The sequence below is a fragment of the Protopterus annectens genome, chromosome 11.part0, assembly GCF_019279795.1.
Source record: "Protopterus annectens isolate FY-2018-M chromosome 11.part0, PAN1.0, whole genome shotgun sequence".
Lineage (NCBI taxonomy): Eukaryota > Metazoa > Chordata > Ceratodontiformes > Protopteridae > Protopterus > Protopterus annectens.
In genome coordinates, this window is record NC_056745.1 from 1494957490 (window position 1) to 1494980154 (window position 22665).

A 22665-nucleotide genomic window follows, 5' to 3' on the forward strand; every position below is an offset into this window, starting at 1 on the left:
GATAATAGTGTGTACTGCTATCAATGCATGTATATATACAAAAATGTTTACATGTTCTGGTACCTTGAAGACTTGACAAAACCCAATATGCATTTGGAGTCTTTCAGGGAATTAAGAGAAAAAGCAGTTATGATGACTGTATCCTGAGTTTGCTGTCATTTTGTGTGAAATTAAAGCTGCATCATAACTTTAAATATGTGTCTTGTGTTATTATTAAAGGAACACTCCACCGTAGAACTAAAAAAAATCTATTTTTTATTCTGTTTTCTGAGTTGTTTTTACACCTCAGAATCACTCTAACTGCCTCATATTGAATTTTAATTTGTTGTCTACAAAAATGGTTGTCAACGGGGCTTAACTTATCAATGTGATCTTATTTTTCATCAAGCCTTTATTTTTCCCATAATTCATTAAAAGTCTACTTTATATGAGTCATGCTAGACATAAGGAAGCAGTGGTGTATTCCCATGCCATTGACATATAAAGGGATTAGTGTCAGTCACTATCATTTTACATACCTTCTATAAGAGGACTGCTTCTTTTATTTTGCATCAGACTTCTGAACTCCAGTAATAAGATACACCATGCTGGTCATCGAGGTCTGGCGTTACAATGCTGAACTAATTCACAGACATATGCAATAACTCTATGAAAGTACAATCTTATGCCTTATGTGCAATATTAATGATGCCAAGTTAACATTCTGTGCAATTTGAAATCTGTCTAATTCTGATCTGTGCAATTATATTCTCTGTGCAATATTCTAAGTAGTGAAGAAGACATGTAAGTGGAATAGTCTTGGTGCATGTCATTGTACTTGTTACCGCACTGCATAAATGTCTTACTGTTGTTATTGTTGGATTAGCATTAGTATATGTGTTATTGTTGTATTAATATTATCGGTATATGTTGTATGCCCATTGCGTTTGAAGTAAGGAATTTTGTTCAGTTGCACTGTTATGCAGACTGAATGTCAATAAAGTTCACTTTTACTTTTAATTTGACTTTTATGTTTTGAATGGCCCTCATTTGTGCATGTCTCAGGACTTGTTTTACAGCATGCTAAGGAGTTATACAGCTGCAACCAAAACAATTGCTAAATTGCAGGCCTTTGTTCAAAGTATCTTTTTGTAGTCCAAGATAAATTCACAGCCCCTCCCATTACACTTTGGTAAATGTGCTGATACTTTACAAGATCTACAAGAAACAATATTTTCAGACTTTTCTCTAAATATCACAGACATCTTTAATACTACATTCAAGTCATCTTAAAATGTAAAGTAGTATAAACAACACACATTTAAAGTTAGTATTTCAATACTGTGATGCTGCTTATGTAAATTTGTTAAAAGTGGTGACAACTGCCTTTGAACCATTGACTGATCTAATTGCTCTGTTTTGCTATGAAAGGGATGGCTACATTGGAAGCAGCTGTGAATCTGTATCAGTTCGATTCCTCTCTGTGGTAAAGGCAATGGAAAACAGTTTCACACCTCTCTGTCTTGTTTACAGTAGTCTGAGCTCCTGACATCAGCAGGACTAATTACCTATATAAGATTGTCAGAAATACCTGATTACACATTTCTCTGTGTCTCTGGTATGTCATGCAGGTATAGACAAATTCCTCTGCAAATTATATGAGAAGTTAAGGTTGAAAAAGGTAGGTGGCCTTTCCCTTCCTTTGAGTCCAAGGCAAGGAAATGAAAGTTTTATAAAGTACAAGCAGGTTTCATGTACCTACACAGTACTGGAATCATATTGTAGGGGAAAAGGCAATCTAAGAGTTGAGTTAAACTGTAGGAGAAGGTGGAGTTTTCCTTTAATATCACAGAACAGCAGAAATAAATACTGTTTGTGGTTTGCATTGTCACGTGGTATCAGTGCAGTGGGATAGTTTTGCTTAAAATGACTAAAAAATACAATTCAAGCCAGAAACCATTACAGCCAAGGTGCTCAGAGTAAGCTATTTTTACTGGAAATTTGCCATTTGCCTATAAATAAAGTTATTCTTCCAAATGTCAGTCACAAAGACAGAATAACTTAAAACTAACTAAAAATGGCCAAATATAGTCATCTAGATCATCAAATTTGAAAAGCCATTTGGCTGGCCACCATAGAGGTAGAATTCATGTGTTTTTGAAATTGTATCAAAAATTGACAAAAACATGGTTAAACACTTTACTTTATGCTATAGAAGAAACAGAAAGGTTTGGTACATAACAAAATAAATGTTGTTCCTGATAGGATGCATTTTCACAGGTGTGTTAAAGCTAAAGGAGAGACTATTGAGGTTTTTGCAGGTAATTAATTATAAAAACTGCCTAAAAATAAAGGTTTGACGAGACAAAGGATGAACAAAAGAGATAAGGAATAGTGACAAAGTTGGCTGATACCGTACTTTCTCATATTCCCACTAAATATAAAGAAACGGTCCTAGTGAACTCCAGAGAGATAGTCTCATTAGTCAGAAAACTGCTTCTATTTGGTTAAAACAAAAGTAAAAAATGCACAATGGTCTAATTTAATAATTAATTCACAAAATTCACCCTGGTTTCAAGAGTATAAAGTGAGTAGGATCCTGCTTTCCTGGCTATGACCATTCAACGTCCACTCCCAGATTAGACTGTGCATAGGCTAGCATCGTAACTGAGTCTTGACCTAGTACTCAAGACCCCTTTCTGGTCACACTCTTTCTGAACCACACTGTCTTCCTGTTCTCCTTACCCAGGTAATTACCCTTCATACTAGTTATTACACACACACACACACACACACACACACACACACACACACACACACACACACACACACACACAAATCCCAGAAAAGGCTGTAAAAATTCTTCAATTTCCTACAGCTTTTTTTTTCTGGGCATGTTTGTTCTACTGCCACCACTATAGTTGACCAGGGACTTCTAGTTACCTTCTGCTTTTGATTCGTTCAGTTATGAAGTCCTACATATTAATATCTTCACTGGTAGTGGGCCCAAACAATCTATCTAACTGAAGACTGGACCACCATAGCTTGTTAATCTACAGCAGTAAATATTAGCTCTTCTCTCAGACAATGCATAGCAATAATACATGTATAATAAAAATAACAGCCACAAGAGCTTAAAAGTGCAGATAGAACAGTTGCAGGTTAAATATAAAGAGGACTGAGAAAATGCACCAGGGAAATTAAAATAACATTCAGTTACAGTAGACAGAACATGTAAAGAAAAATCTGAACTATAGCTAACTAAATATTATAGCTGGCTCTAAATAAAGAGTTACTAGTCCCAACTACTCTAAGTTAAAAAAAATAAGGTTAGCCACAGAACACAGGCCTTTTTTCACAGATATGTCACCAATTTATTCCAAAGACAAGGCAAAGTATTGACCGGTCTCAAATATTTATACACATTTCAGAACCTCAGTTGCGTTCTGCTCCCCAGAAATCATTACATTGCTTCATTTTGTAGAAAAGCTTTTTTAGCTGTTTAGCTTTTCTACAAAAAGGTAAGTATACCTGTTCTGCCACCATGTAAAGGATGATGGCTTAGTTATATCAGTCTAGAAACACTAGAATGTGCAAGAACAACACATAACTTCTAATACAAGGAATCTCAGCATACATCCTTTATTTGTTTGCATTTTAATGTCTGCTTTCTTTTTACAGTTTTAGTCAGTGACTTTTTTAAAAGAGAACTGTTATTATACTTTATGACCTACTAGTACAAGATGCAAAAGATATATTAATATATTTTACATTTGAAACTGCAAATTCATGCATGTCACATCCTTTCCTTTCCTTTTAAACTTTAGATTTGAAAAAAGGCCACAAGGTTACACATACTTTACTGACCTAATGTATTACATGAAGGAAATAAGAAAGAGAGAGAGAAAAAGAATACAGAATGCCTTTGAATGAATTATCTTTAGCCTGGCACCACAACACGGATATGTTTTTTTTTTTATTGTGCAGCAATTCAGATATGTATACTTTGCTTAGAGCTCATACAGGAATAGTCAGAAGAATCTTTTTTGACAAGGATTATATAAAATAACCAAAATGTTAACATAAACTCAATGAAAATTTGTTAGGTTTTGTTTATGCATGTCTCCCATTGCCCAAGTTAATACTAATGTGATGGTTTCTAATCCTTTTTAACTGTAATAGGGAATGCCAGGGGTGCCTGCTTTCACATATGCTCTTTGTAATAGCTATTAGCACCTTGGCAATATATTATCAGAAAATAGAGGGCCATTGGGCTAGTAAGTTCCTTAATGAGAAAGTGGTTTTGTCATCACAGTTTGTAGAAGATAGGGTAAACATGGATCTCTAATCCACATGAGCATCTAAATAAGGTATTGGATAGGTAGGATGAGTTTGGCAAAATTTCTGGGCTAGTGCTTAATAAGAAGAAATCTGTGTTATTCCATGTAAATGATGCCTGTTCACACACTGAGAATGCAATTAGGTGAATGGACGTTAAATTGTCAAATAAATGCAAATCCATCCACAACCCCTTTTTTCCCCATTTTTGCTCATGAAGTTGGGGTGTCACTTCACCAGTGACAATAATCTAGACCCAGGTTTACACCACCAGCTGGCTAGCCCTGCCATGGTAGTTCTCCCACACTACACACTCATATCCATACTTACACCTATGGCCAATTTAGAGTGTCCAATGCATGTTTTGAAATGTGGGAGGAAACCGGAGCACCTGCAGGAAACCCACGTGAACACAGGGAAGAGATGCAGACTCAACTACAGAAAGCACCCTAGTCGGGAATCGAACAAAGGAACCACTTGCTGTGAAGCAACAACACTATCTGCTCCACCACTGTATCACCAATGCATAGGCATAACAATATCATCCAGTATAAAGGAAATGTTAGAGGACAATATAAAGCCATTTATGCCTGAACTCAGAACTCATTTTGCCACCTGGAAACATTTACAGATTCATTTTCTAGCTAATGTTATTAAAATGTTCTGCATTCTCAAATTCATTTTTCTGTGTAGGCACCTACCTAATATTTGCCTTACTGCCTATCCAGTTAAGATTCAGAACATTCCAATAGACTTTTTGAGTAACTCCCCACCTCCAAGAAGCGCGAGGAAGAAGCTTATTGCGACTTTTACGAAGGGAGGGATGGCAGTTCCAGCTCTGCGTACATACTCATCTGCATCTGTACTTTGTCAGGTAATACAAGTAAAATTTAAATAAGAGACCATATGGTTACAACAAAGACTTCTGTAATTCATAAGTGGTACACCCACCCATCAGTAGATGACCAAGGTAAGGTATGAGATCTAGGGAGCCTGGAAACCTGGTTATTGAAGGAATTATTTGGCAGAAGAGATACGTACCATTTTGGAACAGGGATTAGGATATTTGCGCCAGGGTGGTATATAGTGGGTGCTACCCCACTATCTTGGCCAGAATGAATTACAGATGTATTCAGGGGAAAATGATTGAGATCGAAGAGGAAGTATTTCCATTTTTTGTATTTTTTTAATAACGTCAGTAGGCTGGTCTGGCAGTAGGCTTAGAGGACTAAGCAGTTATTAATGAGCTGTTTCCTGTGGACCAGAGGTGCAAGGTTTGATTATTTCAGCCTCCATTGCCTAACTGAGTGACTCTCAGCATGTCACTTAACCAGACAGTGCTCCTGGGCTGGGAGCTGTTACATTGTTACATTACCTAACTGTGTGACTCTGAGCAAGTCACTTAACCAGACAGCAGTCCTGGGCTGGGAGCTGTTACATTGTTACATTACCTAACAGTGTGACTCTGAGCATGTCACTTAACCAGACAGTGCTCCTGGGCTGGGAGCTGTTACATTGTTACATTACCTAACTGTGTGACTCTGAGCAAGTCACTTAACCAGACAGTGCTCCTGGGCTGTGAGCTGTTACATTGTTACATTACCTAACAGTTTGTCTCTGAGTAAGTCACTTAACCTGACAGTGCTCCTTGGCTGGGAGCTGTTGCATTGTTACACTACCTAACTGTGTAACTCTTAGCAAGTCACTTAACCAGACAGCAGTCCTGAGCTGGGAGCTGTTACATTGTTACATTACCTACTTGTGTAACTCTAAGTAAGTCACTTCACCAGACAGTGCTGCCGGACTGGGAGCTGTTACATTGTTACACTACCTAACTGTGTAACTCTTAGCAAGTCACTTAACCAGACAGCAGTCCTGGGCTGGGAGCTGTTACATTGTTACATTACCTAACTGTGTGACTCTGAGCAAGTCACTTAACCAGACAGTGCTCCTGGGCTGGGAGCTGTTACATTGTTACATTACCTAACTGTGTGACTCTGAGCAAGTCACTTAACCAGGCAGTGCTCCCGGGCTTGGAGCTTTTACATTGTTACATTACCTATCTGTATAACTCTAAGTAAGTCACTTCACCAGACAGTGCTGCCGGACTGGGAGCTGTTACATTGTTACATTACCTAACTGTGTAACTCTGAGCATGTCACTTAACCAGACAGTGCTCCTAGGTTAGGAGCTGTTACATTGTTACATTACCTAACTCTGTGACTCTGAGCATGTCACTTAACCAGACAGTGCTCCTGGGCTGGCAGCTGTTACATTGTTACATTACCTAACTGTGTGACTCTGAGCAAGTCACTTAACCAGACAGTGCTCCCGGGCTTGGAGCTGTTACATTGTTACATTACCTAACTGTGTAACTCTGAGCATGTCACTTAACCAGACAGTGCTCCCGGGCTTGGAGCTGTTACATTGTTACATTACCTAACTGTGTAACTCTGAGCATGTCACTTAACCAGACAGTGCTCCTGGGCTGTGAGCTGTTACATTGTTACATTACCTAACTGTGTGACTCTGAGCAAGTCACTTAACCAGACAGTGCTCCTGGGCTGTGAGCTGTTACATTGTTACATTACCTAACAGTTTGTCTCTGAGTAAGTCACTTAACCTGACAGTGCTCCTTGGCTGGGAGCTGTTGCATTGTTACACTACCTAACTGTGTAACTCTTAGCAAGTCACTTAACCAGACAGCACTCCTGAGCTGGGAGCTGTTACATTGTTACATTACCTACTTGTGTAACTCTAAGTAAGTCACTTCACCAGACAGTGCTGCCGGACTGGGAGCTGTTACATTGTTACACTACCTAACTGTGTGACTCTGAGTATGTCACTTAACCAGACAGTGCTCCTGGGCTGGGAGCTGTTACATTGTTACACTACCTAACTGTGTAACTCTTAGCAAGTCACTTAACCAGACAGCAGTCCTGGGCTGGGAGCTGTTACATTGTTACATTACCTAACAGTGTGACTCTGAGTAAGTCACTTAATCTGACAGTGCTCCTGGGCTGGGAGCTGTTACATTGTTACATTACCTAACTGTGTGACTGAGCAAGTCACTTAACCAGGCAGTGCTCCCGGGCTTGGAGCTTTTACATTGTTACATTACCTATCTGTATAACTCTAAGTAAGTCACTTCACCAGACAGTGCTGCCGGACTGGGAGCTGTTACATTGTTACATTACCTAACTGTGTAACTCTGAGCATGTCACTTAACCAGACAGTGCTCCCAGGTTAGGAGCTGTTACATTGTTACATTACCTAACTCTGTGACTCTGAGCATGTCACTTAACCAGACAGTGCTCCTGGGCTGGGAGCTGTTACATTGTTACATTACCTAACTGTGTGACTCTGAGCAAGTCACTTAACCAGACAGTGCTCCTGGGCTGTGAGCTGTTACATTGTTACATTACCTAACAGTGTGACTCTGAGTAAGTCACTTAACCTGACAGTGCTCCTGGGCTGGGAGCTGTTACATTGTTACACTACCTAACTGTGTAACTCTTAGCAAGTCACTTAACCAGACAGCAGTCCTGGGCAGGGAGCTGTTACATTGTTACATTACCTAACTCTGTAACTCTGAGTAAGTCACTTAACCAGACAGTGCTCCTGGGCTGGGAGCTGTTACATTGTTACATTACCTAAGTGTAACTTTGAGTAAGTCACTTAACCAGGCAGTGCTCCTGTGCTGGGAGCTGTTACACTGTAACATTATCCAACTGTGTAACTCTGAGTAAGTTACTTAACCAGACACCACTCCCGGGCTGGGAGCAGTTACACTGTGACATTACCTAACTGTGTAACTCTGAGTAAGTCACTTAACCAGACAGTGCTCCTGGGCTGGGAACTGTTACATTGTTACATTACCTGGTTCAAGGCTCCTGAGAGCACCCCAGTGCTACCAGGCTATACCTCGTATCATGCTTTTCGGCCCCAAAACCCAGGCCGAACCACAAAGGGAGGGGGAGTGTCCATATTCATAAAGGACACCCACACCTCCAGGTTAGTAGCAACACATGAAGCATCAGAGACCATACAGGTGCAACTAACCATAGGCAAAACTGCTATACAACTGGTAGCATGTTACAGACCACCCTCCCAATCTCAAGAACCCCACTCAGCCTTCCTGAAGACATTGGAGGATATGAATGTATCACAAAATACCATCATACTGGGAGACTTCAACTACCCAAACATAGATTGGGTACATTATTCTAGCCCCAATACCCTAGCCCAAAGGTTCCTGGAATTCATAAATTCAAATGCACTGGAACAACTAGTCACCTCACCCACTAGGGGAGATAATATACTAGACCTGATCATCACAAACATGGGGACAAAATGCTCCACACCGGAAGTATACCCCTCACTAGTGAGATCTGACTACAAACTAATCACCCTGGATATACATATCCCACCTCCACCCCCAGCACAAAAGACCACAGTGAAAAACTTCTCAAAAGCAAACTTCACTCTTCTTAAGACTGAGATGGTATCCTTTAAGCCCACTGTGCCAGTGGATACCACATCCCACAATGCTGAATCCTTCACAAATGCTTTCTATGGACATCTCCAAGAATGCATGGATCATGCAATCCCAAACAAATCCAAGTCCCTCTCCACCAAATGTAAGCATCCTGTCTGGTGGACCTTAGCCATAAACAAATTGTATAACAAAAGAAGGACGCTACTGCACGTCAGAGCGAAATCCCATGAAGGGAAGACATCTCTGATCAACATTAGCAGAAAACTATGTTCTCTCATAAAAACATCCAAGGCAAACTTTGAGAGAAAAATCGCTAAGGACACTAAAGATAACCACAAAGCCTTCTTCAGCTATGTTAGAAACCTCGGCAGAAACATTCAGATATGCTCAGAGTTGGTTCACAACAACAAAAAATACACTGAACTCACAGATATTGCTAACATTCTGGCTGACAGGTTCAGTGCAAATTTCTCGCCTCCTTCACCCCCAAAAGAAGAAATACTTATCCCAGCTGAATGTAATCTCCCTGTCATCTCAGATGTCCAAGTGAGAACCGCTCTAAACAAAACAATAAACACAGCATCAATGGGACCTGACGGTATCCCGGGGTGCGTGTTACGTGAACTCCAAGAGGAGCTAAACCCACATGTAAAAATGCTATTTAACCTTAGCCTTACTTTGGGATATGTACCTGAACACTGGCGTACAGCAACAGTGGTCCCACTCCACAAGGGGGGTGCCTCTACAGACCCTGGAAACTACCGCCCCATAAGCTTGACTAGCCTGGTCTGCAAAGCTATGGAAAGAATCATTATGGAACTCATAAACAGAGACATAGGGGACCTACAGATGCTTGACCCCACCCAGTTCGGCTTTGTAAAGGGCAGATCCTGCCTTTTAAACCTGGTTGACTTTTTCAAAACAGTCACTAGAGCCATTGATGAGGGCAAAGCAGTCCATACAGCATACCTGGACTTGGCTAAGGCCTTGACACTATACCCCACTCAGGCATCATAGATAAGCTAAACAGCTTAAAAGTAAACCCTTATGTCACTAGATGGGTTGCAAACTGGCTAAAGGACAGAACCCATAAAGTTAAAATCGCTGGAGCAATGTCAGACTCAAAGCCAGTCACAAGTGGTGTCCCACAGGGATCTGTCCTGGGACCCCTCTTGTTCGGCATTTATTTCTCAGATGTTAAAGCAAACATGGGAGGGCTGTGGCTGACAAAGTTCGCAGATGACTGCAAACTAGGTGCCATAGTCGATACACCAGCAGATACACACATCCTACAAAAGGCCTCACTGAAATGGACAACTGGTGCCGTAGTCACGGCCTTAAACTAAATGCCAAAAATGTATAGTCATCCCTTTTGGAAAAACAAAGTACCCACAAATTATCACATAGATAGCAACCCACTGAGTACGGAAAAAGTAATCAGAGACCTAGGGACCCAAGTAGACAGCGACCTCTCATTTGACACCCACGTTGCCAAAGTGGTTAGAAAAACATTCTACCTTGCACACCTCATCATGAAGGGTTTCACATCCAGATCCAAGGATGTCATTGTACCCCTATATTCCTCCCTCATCAGACCCATGATTGAGTACAATGCCCCATTTGGTATGTACCTCACCTGGCACTTGCAACAGCTGGAGAGACCACAAAAGTACCTCACCAAAAGGATCAAGGGTCTCCAACATATGTCTTATTTTGCCAGACTAAAGAAACTTCATCTCTATTCAGTAGCATACCGCCTGCTCAGAGGTGATCTCCGCCTGACGTACAAGGCCATGTCCAATCAGGATCTGATGGACATGCTCCACCTCAAAAAATCCAAAGCCATCAGGACCACGAGAACTAAAGACTTAAACCTTGGCACAAGTATGAATAGGACATGCTGGAGGGATAGATTCATAACCCAGAGGCTTCCCATGCTTTGGAACAGGATCCCAGTTCGTATTAGGCAGAGCCCCTCACTGACTCTCTTCAAGAGAAATCTTGATGAGTGGATGGGAGATCGTAAGTTTACCCCAGGGGTCACATCTGTGTCACTGCTAGACAGGGGCACAGTAAACTAATTATATTATATAAGGGGACCTTCACTGTGTCACTACTAGACAGAGGCACAGTATTCTAGATTTATTCTGTACATTTTTGTACCATTTCATGGGGTGGCAAAAGCCACATCACTATGGCTAGGCTTACAAATGCCCCAGGGCAGATAGCCTAGTACTATACTATGAAACTATGAAACTATAACTGTGTGACTCTGAGCATGTCACTTAACCAGACAGTGCTCCTGGGCTGGGAGCTGTTACATTGTTACATTATCTGTGTGACTCTGAGCATGTCACTTAACCAGACAGTGCTCCTGGGTTGGGAGCTGTTACATTGTTACATTACCTAACTGCCACTCTGAGCATGTCACTTAACCAGACAGTGCTCCTGGGCTGGGAGCTGTTACATTGTTACATTACCTAACTGTGTGATTCAGAGTAAGTCACTTAACCAGACAGTGCTCCTGGGCTGGGAGCTGTTACATTGTTACATTACCTAACTGTGTAACTCTGAGCAAGTCACTTAACCAGACACACTCCTGGGCTGGGAGCTGTTACATTGTTACATTACCTAACTGTATGTCTCTTGAGTAAGTCACTTAACCAGACAATGCTCCTGGGCTGGGAGCTGTTACATTGTTACATTACCTAACTGTCTAACTCTGAGTAAGTCACTTAACTTGACAGTGCTCCTAGGCTGGGAGCTGTTACATTGTTACATTACCTAACTGTGTAACTCTGAGTAAGTCACTTAACTAGACGGTGCTCCTGGGCTGGGAGCTGTTACATTGTTACATAACCTAACTGTGTGACTCTGAGCAAGTCACTTAACCAGACAGTGCTCCTGGTCTGGGAGCTGTTGCATTCTTACATTACCTAACTGTGTGACTCTGAGCATGTCACTTGACCTGACAGTGCTCCTGGTCTGGGAGCTGTTGCATTCTTACATTACCTAACTGTGTGACTCTGAGCATGTCACTTGACCTGACAGTGCTCCTGGGCTGGGAGCTGTTACATTGTTACATTACCTAACTGTGTGACTCTGAGTAAGTCACTTAACCAGACAGAGCTCCTGGGCTGGGAGCTGTTACATTGTTATATTACCTAACGGTGTGAGTCTGAGTAAGTCACTTAACCAGACAGTGCTCCTGGGCTGGGAGCTGTTACATTGTTACATTACCTAACTGTATGATTCTGAGCATGTCACTTAACCAGACAGTGCTCCAAGGCTGGGAGCTGTTACATTGTTACATTACCTAACTGTGTGACTCTGAGTAAGTCACTTAACCAGACACACTCCTGGGCTGGGAGCTGTTACATTGTTATATTACCTAACTGTTTGACTCTGAGCATGTCACTTAACCAGACAGTGCTCCTGGGCTCAGTGTGAAAAAGGTCCATGGAGATCAGTACTCTACCCTGCAAAGCAAACATAAATAAATAAATAAGAGCTTGAACAAAGATCTCAATAAGATAATTAAGTCCTGGCAGTCTATCTACTCTCAAAATTAGCTTGGATGGCAACTACTATAGTTTTTGGAGGGCAGTGTTTTCCATTCTTTGGTCCTATGGAAAAAAAGAACATATATAGAAAGGGCACCTTATCAGATGTATAGAATTGCATAGACAACATAAGGGGCAGTGTTAGAACAACCCTAAAGTGTGATGAGAAAGAGCTCTAGGAACAGACATCATTACAGAGCTGGTATACAATGTTGGGTAAGTGGGGATGTACACCCTTTGTCTCTCAAAAAGGGACAAAGATTGTAGCTGAACAGCAGGATTATAAGAAAACATATTTATATTTAAAGTAGATTGAAAAAGAACAGGTTATCTTTTTCACACTGGTTTTGTACTCAGTGGGGAAGCTTTTGTATACAACTGAGAAAGACAATACTTCCACCTTCTCAGTGAATAATTACTGGAAAATTAAACATTTATACTTTCTCACTCTGAAGGTGTACAACATGTTAAAAAAGTGGGGCAGGAAGCTGAATGCATGTGGAAACCTGGAGAATGGGAATGTGTGACTTGTAAGTCCTATGCAGATGTCCTGAGAATCAATTATTGTACTTGGTGCAGAATTTTAATTTTGTTTCCCCAGTTCCTTAACCCCTCAGTCCATATCTCCAAACCGTATAATAAACACACTTCAGCCCATATCCCCAGACTATATAATAAATACACTTAGGCCCATATGCCCAAACCATATAATAAATACACTTAGGTACATATCCCCAAACCATATAATAAATACACTTAGGTCCATATCCCCAAACCATATAATAAATATACTTCGGCCATTTCTACCTTAATAAAGTGACATGTAGGCTGCAAACTGATTTTAATGTCTTATTTAAAGATAAAGTGATACTAAAAAACATAAGAATGGTATAAAATGTAAACTAGTCAGTCTATCAATAAGCAATTAAATAGCATAATCCAATACATCAAACTTTATTAAACACATGGACTGCAAAACCCCTTACAGCTTGGCAGCATCTAAGCTTACAAATTCTAAAGACTATATCGTGTCTGCAGAAATTTCTACTCCAAGCATTCAGTCAAATTAGTCTTTAACTGCATATGTCATTCCAGAACTAGTTTCCACATTTGTGAATGGAATTTATGGCAAATATTAAGAAACTAATTTACTTGTTTTTCTAAAGTGCTAAGGGGCAATGACTTAAATGTCTGCAAAAGAAGTTTATAAAATAGGCCTAATGGTCAAGGTGTTTGCCTTACAAACACAAGGAGCAGGGTTTGAGTCTCACAAGGGATAATTGGCTAGGCTTACAATGGCTCGCAAGGGCAGTTAGCCTAGTACTAATCCATGAACATATGAAATACCAAAGGAGCAAAATTGTTTAATGCATCAGTTCAGAATACAGTTACATCTCACTTCACATGTATTTTCAAACTTCCTAAAAATAAAAGACATGCCCCGGGATTCATGAAGCTCGGCGCAAGGCCGGCGTAAGGTCTGCGCCGGCGGTGCAGTGAATAGCCGGCGCAGTAGCGCCATATGCATATTAATGAGAGTGCACCGCAAGCACAGACACGTGCGTAGTGTACGTGAGCGAGCCCAGGTAGGATGCGTCTGGAGGCGTGTCTAAGCCGGCATGAGGTGAGCAACCTAATGTGCTGACAGCCACGGTCCGCCCATAATAGTAATGGCAGCAGCCAGGTCCCGTGCAGAATGAAACGCACGTAGAGTATGCAACATAGTACCCGTCCCAAATAAACGGAGAAGCAAATACAAGCCACGAAGGCTTAAGTGTACCCATCCAAGGAGCAAAGGATACGCATAAGACCGCGTTTGTCCCGCAATGCACCGTCAGTGGTTACACTCAGAGAAGGTGTACAGCAGCATGTCAGCCCGCCGCACCGACATAGGAGCAGCAACTAAGGTCACCACCTATTCCACTCTGGGTGGGGCAGTCTCTCTATGGGCAGTTGTGTCCCGAAAAAACGTATTAAAAATGGCAAATGTGCTAAGATTGTAGGACATAATGATATCCCATATGTAATGTAATGGTAGCATGAATTGGTTATTTCTGTAACTGAAATACCTAAATGTCACAAGAAACAGAATAAGCAAGCAAACTGCCACAACAATAAGCTTTTATTTAGGCAAACAAGTGAAGTCCTATGCTATATAGTGACCGTGTGTATGTGTCGGCCTGTAAAGTCAGATGTGAGTCCCGGAAATATCCCAGCTTGGAAACTGGAAAAGGTGGCAACCCCAGTAGTGACATGGGCATGGTCACCAGGGTTACCAGCTGTCCCAATGTGCCATGGACAGTCCCTGATTGGACAGTTGTGTCCCTGCAACAATCGGAAAAATGGAAAATGACCTCAGATCCCCTGCCAAAAATATTCCCGCAATATACATGTAATAGTAGTATAAAACATAATACATTTGTATATGAAACACATACATGGCAGAAGAAAATGAATAAGGAACCTAAATGCTTACAGAATAAGCTTATAGTATGGCAAACAAGTGAAGTTCTGTCAACTGCACTTGCCATGGGTATGTGTAGTCCTGCAAATTCCAAAGTTTCCACATAACATGCCCCACTATGGGCATTGGAAAAGGTGCCAACCATAATGGTCACAAGCAGTAGTGAGAGTACATAGCCGGGTAGCTGTGTTGACATAACAACAGTAAGGAATCAAGATACCTTAAACACAGGCAAACATGTGCATAGCAACATATCCCACACCCAGCAACGTCTCTGTCGCATACACTGGATGGCGTATGTTGAAGTGTAATATCCAGAAGCAGAACCCATGCATTCAGATGTAATACACAATAGCCTCATTGTACATGTCAGTCTCACCCATGTACACCTGTGCACCCTAACCTGCTAGCATCCGTGTGCAGCTATACACCCACACACAATGTGCATACCTGAAATGTGGTAAGATGTTTGTGTTAGGCAATGCCACACGGGCAAATACGTACCCCACATGTCACCAACCCACCTCAGGTACAGATATGTAAATGGCTGCATGTGAATGTGTCTGCAGAATGTGTACATCCTGCATGTGGTATGTACCCGTCCAAACCATATAGGTTTGCATACGACACGGTGCACATAACTGTACACATGTGGACAGGTCGGGTTGTTGAACCACCGCATCGATGATTAGCTATGCAGTGAAGTCGATCACATATAGCGGAACACGTGCCCACCAAACAGGACTTCCTAACAGGGTGCTACAGGCAAAGAAGGGGAAGGTGGGACATGACATGTGGAGAGTAGCATTGCCGGACGGCCAAATACACACGGTCAAGGTAAAGGACGGAACAACATGCATATGGCCGGATGGATGTTGTTAGAAAAATATATATAGAAACACATATGAAGTGCCAGTTTAGACTCGAAATACTAGATAATGCATTGAATTGTACCGTACAATATGGCAGTAGAACTAAGCCTGCATGTAATTGGTGAAGCTAAGCTGTAGTGTGATGGAATTCTGATCCTGGCAGTAACCAGTACAGCAGGCTTATGTCTGTCAGCATTAATTATCTGCTGGGTTACAGAACAATAAATGTATGTACATGCATAACATCACCCCTTCCCCTGAGGAGGATGGCCTTGTGAGCTCTATCGAAGATAACAGTACAACTCCTTACCAGAGAGACAAAGCAACGTATTAAGAAATTAACCGACTACAGTATCGGAACAGTCTAGGGTCCTTGAAACAGCTACAATCACAGAAGGACACTGTAATTGACAAGGTGCCTTGCAAGGCTGTGTTATTCTCATGGGAAAACATTTAATAAGCATTACCTGAGCACTGTTGTAGGAATACAACGTTGTGGACTCTAGCGATGTAAATGCCTTGTGACTGACCACATCATTAATGTGTGCAAAAGATGATAGTATACCCAATGCTCATACAGCTGTAACATGTATAGAGTAAAACAAATGTCTAAACATTTACTGCATAGTTCTTTGCCTCCTGCTGCACAGTAGTAAAACGTTATTAATCTCAGCTTCCTGTGTTATTGACTGTCAGTTTGAAAATACGAATGAGTGTTACAGTTTGATTTAAACAACTTAATTGACAGATGTGTACGGTCTAGCATGGGAATAGGTCAAGCCAACCATCACAATGTCCATGTGTACCACATACAAACAGCCAGTAACACGCAGTAGTAGTGCATGAAGGCATACACGACTGTGGGAATAGTACAGGACATATGGCACGTGCCAAGTGCAGATGCATGACACAAACCCCAGGATGGGCATCCCTGCAAAGAGGAACATGTGCCAACCACACCTCCCACAGATGTACCGGCAATAAAAACACATGGCAAACACACAGAAACACTACTGTCCAACACACGACTGCAGCGGAGCCTGGTCAAACACCAACATGAAGCATGCACAAACAGGGACTTGTGTAATGTTTGCCTTAACACCCCCCCATAGGCCAAAGAAGAATAGAATGGACATATGCATGTAATGTTGTGAAGGATGTGTGGTAGTCCTCGGTATCACAGTGTTAGGGACACAGATACACTGTCATCAACTGTGACGTATGTGCACTGTACACAGCATACCTGCATGTAATACAGAGGACAATCATGTGCCACAGAAATATACACTGGAGAAAGAGTATAGGGGATAGACAATTGTAAATGTGACAAACTATGAATATAGGTTCATCGTCCATAGGTACAGGGTAGGCCATCATCCCAGGTTCAGCCATAACACTACACCATAGTTAGGATGACTTTGCCAACCTTCTGTGCTTCAGATAAAATACCCATGATAGTGCTGTACCTCCGTCAAGCAGGGATAATGATGTAATCCCTGGCCTATACCTGCAATTCTCCATCCAATGGACAACACACCCTTGAACAACGCTAGGAAGGATCTCTGTCTCACATGTACTGTGATGTAGATCCACAGCATTATGAGTGTCTGGGTGATATATGTGTCACACCAACACATCCCATTAATGACCGTGACAAGGTAAATGTCACCTGCCCTAGTGGTTCTGAGGGATGCAGATACAGTAGGTGAAGCATACACATGACATATGGGTTGACATGGCCTTGTATGTCAGGCACAGGTCAACACTAAACAGCAGGTATGTGACGTAATGGGGCAGGGGTCCTACAAGTGGGGCAGCATTACACAAAATGATGTCATCCTGCATCTGTACAACAATTAACCTATGAGGGCTTCCCAGCTGCTGTAGGTGTATGGTCAGATACAGTCTGAATGGGGCAATGTAGTAAATCATAGGTGTAACACGTAATGGGTACAAGGAGACAATGACCTAGCCTGATGTAGATGTGAATCCCTGCACAAACAGGTGGGCAATGTAGAAGTCCCACACAACCATGATAGCAACGTGTGTGTTGAATGAATGGTGACTGGCAAACTCTGTCCCCTGATCCCTGGTAATCACCCCTGTGCTGAGTGGACAGCCACCTATATGCTGGACAGGGGTGACCTAGTAGTTCTCCACAGGTATGATGTTGCATTACTTAGCATTTAGCTGTGGGACATGTCCCTGACAGCAGATATGCATATCTGGGAGGCCCCTTCGAAGGATATCTGTGTCAGATGTCCGTCCCACTATGGCACCTGTTTTGCAGTCATCTACAAACAATGTTGCCCACAAAACCCCTGTGTGTGCCTGTACCATGGAAATGTAGATGTATGACAGGAGTGGACCCACGGAAGGGTCCCATGGGACACCACTTGTGACAGGCAGTAGGACTGACACGCTGCCAGCAACTATGACCGTGTGGGTTGTGTCACATAGACAGTTTCCAACACATTCTGTGATGTACGTGTTCACATCCCAGCCAATAGGTTTATCAACGATACCTGAGGGGGGTAATGTGATGAAGGCCTTTGCCAGGTCAAGGTAGGCTGTATGGACTGCAACACCCCCATCAATGGCCTCGGTGACTGTCCCGAAAATGTCACCCATGCTTTAAAGGCATGAACCGCCCCTGAACAAGACAAACCGTGTTGGATGCAAAGTATGTATGTCCCCTATGCAGTCATATATGAGCCACAGTATGATCCCTCCCCATGTCTTTGCAGATAGGTCTCCTCATGGTAATGGGACAGTAATAATCAGGCTCAGTGGAGGCATTGGCCCTGTGACATGGGACTACAGTTGCCATGCGACACAACCTGGGTACCTTACCTGAGGTGAGGCTACAAAGAAATAGCTGTCCTAACTGTGGGTGTAATACCTCAATGAGATAGTGGAGTACACAGTGGGGTCACCAGCTGGTCTCATGGATGCTATGTCCACTACCCTGGAGAGAGCATGTCCCACCTGTGTGTCACAGAACATTTGGTGACCACAAACCGCTGGTACAGACATCTCCTCATGTGTGGGGGGGGTGTGGAGATGTCCTTACTGGACTTGTCAGCCTGTTTGTTGGCAATGTGTGTATGTTGAGTAAACTCCACCTCTTTGTGAACCCAGTCAGAGCATATGTGGGAGTGACCTCCCAGGTGTTGAGCATAACAACTGAAGGTGGTATGATTGTCAGCCAGGTCCATGTAGGTATATCTGTGGAATGTGCCCTGGACCATGGCACGACAGTGTGTAACTCTACACATATGATGACCAAGGGTGTCATACCTCACAAGGTGTCTGCTCCACCTTGTAGTAGCCACCTCCTCATGTTGTACATCCTGTGTATGGCTGGGGTACACCACACTGGATGCTTGGCATTGGTACAATGAACCACAGTTGGGTAAGTGAATGCCTGGTTCATGCAGTCCTGTAGGTACTGGTAGATGGCAAATGTGATTGATGCAGTGGCTGCAGTACTGTCGACCACTGGCTCAGGGTCCTTAAAGGAGACCACAGTAGTGTGCAGAATTGTGTAGTCTGCCTCTGAGCAAGCAATGTGTATGGTAACTGGCAACACTCACAGCAACGGATGCCAATAGCAGAAGCCAATGTCCAAATAACATAGATTAACTTCTGCATGATAATATGTCTTATCATACCTGTATTGACACGTGTGTGCTAATTACAATTGCAAATGGCCAGTAAGACTGGCCTAAAGTTCCCGTGATGTACACAGTCTGGAGGTGTTGTTCCGATAATAAAGTGGCAATACCTCCCAATCGTGACCCCTGGGTATGAAAGTGGTTGTTAACCTGCAACATTGGATGTACACCATTGGGTTCTGGTGTCGGAAGACATGGTTCCTGTAGCACTACACAGTATGGGTAGTCAAGCAGACATCCGCGATTGCTGAACACACAGCATCAGTGAAACCCACTGCTCACAAGGACACAGTCCGACAAGCTCTACACTTTACATATGCACAGTGGTGTCCATTGTAGGACCCAAAAATTTTGGAAAGAACAGAATGATGTCTTATTTCAATGCGTACCTGAACTCATTGCCGTCACAGGTACACATATGCACCGCAAGCGTGTTTAATGTTGCTGATAGCTGTCCATGTAATGCAGCACAGATGCACAGAAATACCCAGGGTACCGGGTCCATAGAACTGCGTCCACATCACAGTCCCGCACACATGAAGGATGTGTAATGGGTACTGTCGATTGTTGCAGTCAAGGGATTCTGGGTATGTAGACTCTGGGCTCGGTGTTGTTTCGCAGGCAATCCTTTGTCCCGCCCGTGGGAGGGATGTGCGTAGCACCTGCCTTACTCTCCGCTAATAATGCAAACCATCCACCGGAGAATGCTAAATGCAGGTGTGAAATGTGTACAGCCCTATACTAGTGTCCAGTAGGCAATTCTCATGGATGGACAACCGTATGGCCAAGATGGCACCCACAACTGCAAACCCGGGTAAATTACACAGCCGCGGTAAGGCATAACACAGGAAATACACATAGGGACTACAGTTGACATTCCACATACAAAGCCGGACCGTCATGCCAACACCGGCGTACACTGCACTCAATCTGCCAGCAACAGAATGAGGAGCACCCGCTACCATACAGCGGAACAGATGTGCGACCTGTGGAACACATACTAATGGCACACACACAACATCAAGTAGGATATGTAAACTATGGCATTCCCACCTATGAAGACAACATGGTTAAATGAAAACATAGGTAATCAACATGTTCCGGTGGTGTTATATTGGAAATACGGTGACGGATATGTCCCATTGGGATGTCTGAGGTTTATATGAAGCAGTTGCTAACCAGCATCTTTGGATGTATGTCATTTGTTCACAGTACTAAATCACCTGGTTATGTAGCACCATGTAGAATGGGTAGTGAAACAGACATCCGCGATTGGGGAACATACACCAGCAGTGAAAAGCACTGGGCAGGTGGACACAGTCCAGCAACATCTAACTTGACATATGCACATCGGTGTCCATTGTAGGACCCAAAATTCCATTCATGGAATGCCTGCTAGCTTCCTGCATTACTCACGTGATCTCATTGTCGCCACCACGTCACAGGTACACATATGCACCGCAAGCGTGTTCAATGTTGATGATAGCTGTCCATGAAATGCAGCACACATGCACAGAACTACCCAGGGTGCCGGGTCCATAGAACTGCGTCCACATCACAGTCCCGCACACATGAAGGATGTGTAATGGGTACTGTCGACTGTTGCAGTCAAGGGAGTCTGGGTATGTAGAATCTGGCCTCGCTGTTGTTTTGCAGGCAATCCTTTGCCCCGCCCCGTGGGAGGGATGTGCGTAGCACCTGCCTTACTCTCCGCTAATAATGCAAACCATCTACCGGAGACTGCAAAATGCAGGTGTGAAATGTGTACAGCCGTATACCAGTGTCCAGTAGGCAATTCACATGGATGGACAAGCGTATGACTAAGATGGCACCCATAACTGCAAACCCGGTGGAATTACACTGCCGTAGTAAGGCATTACACAAGTAATACACATAGGGACTACACTTGACATTCCCCATACAACAAACACAGACAACCAGCCGATGAAGTCCAAAGCAAAGACGAGGTACTGTAGACACCGTCAGTGACCACTCAGAGCACACCAGGAATTAAATGCAGTCACCATAGTTTATTGAAGCTCTTTTCGCCTGCTTCATAAGCAGACTTATTCAGAATACATACAATGCAGTCCAACCTACTACATGTAAAACCCTTAATTGGTCAGTAAATTAGATGTGCTAGGTATTAATTACATGCCTTAAAGGCAAACAAGCAAACAAACTTTACTTGGGTTACAGATTCCACACAGTGAGGACATCAGACATTGCTTGAAGGTACATTCTTCATAGAGAAATAGAAATATATGTATATATATGAAAGATGAACCAACATAATGTTTTCCAAATGTCTGACTGTGTAAGCTACATATATATGTTCTACGGATTGTGCCAATATATTAAAAGAACTGCAGACACCTAGTAATATAAATGAACCATAATATACACAGATAAACCGTATGATTATGACTAATGTAAAATAGACCAACAAAATGTAAAGATTCACAATGTGGTAATGTAAATATTCATTTAGAAGGTAACTTAAATAAATCAATTCAGACATCCATGTCAAAATACTAACACAAGGCCAGCGAGGTGCCTGCCCTCACATGTACTGGGATGTTGTTCCACAGCATAGTGAGTGTCTGGGTGATGAATCTGTCCCACCAACACGTTCTATTAATGACAGTGTCAAGGTGTACGTCACCTGCCCTTGTGGTTCTGAGGGATCTAACTTCTTTAGGTGAAGCATACTCATCAGATCAGGGTTCGACATGGCCTTGTATGCCAGGCACAGGTCACCTCTGGGCAAGTGGTATGCAACTGTATACATCTGGAATTCTTTCAGTTGGTCAGTATAACACATATTCCTGAGACCCTGCATCTGTTTGTCGATGAACTGTTGGTGCCTTTCCAGCTGCTGCAGGTGTCGGGTTAGATACATTCTGAACGGGGCATTGTACCCAATCATAGATCTAATGAGTGATGAGTACAAGGGGACAATGACCTCCCCTGATCTAGATGTGAATCCCTTCATGATGATGTGGGCAATGTGGAAGGTCTACCTAACTACGTTAGCAACGTGTGTGTCTAACGAACGGTTAACAACAACCCGGGTCCCCAGATCCCTGGTAACTCCCTCTGTGCTCAGTGGATTGCCACCTATATGGTAGCTAGGGGTAACCTTGTTCTTCCCGAAGGGTATGACTATGCATTTCTTGGCATTTAGCTGTAGGCCATGTCTCTGGCACCACTTATCCATATCTGTGAGGCACTCCTGAAGGATATCTGTGTCAGATGTGTGTCTGACTATGGC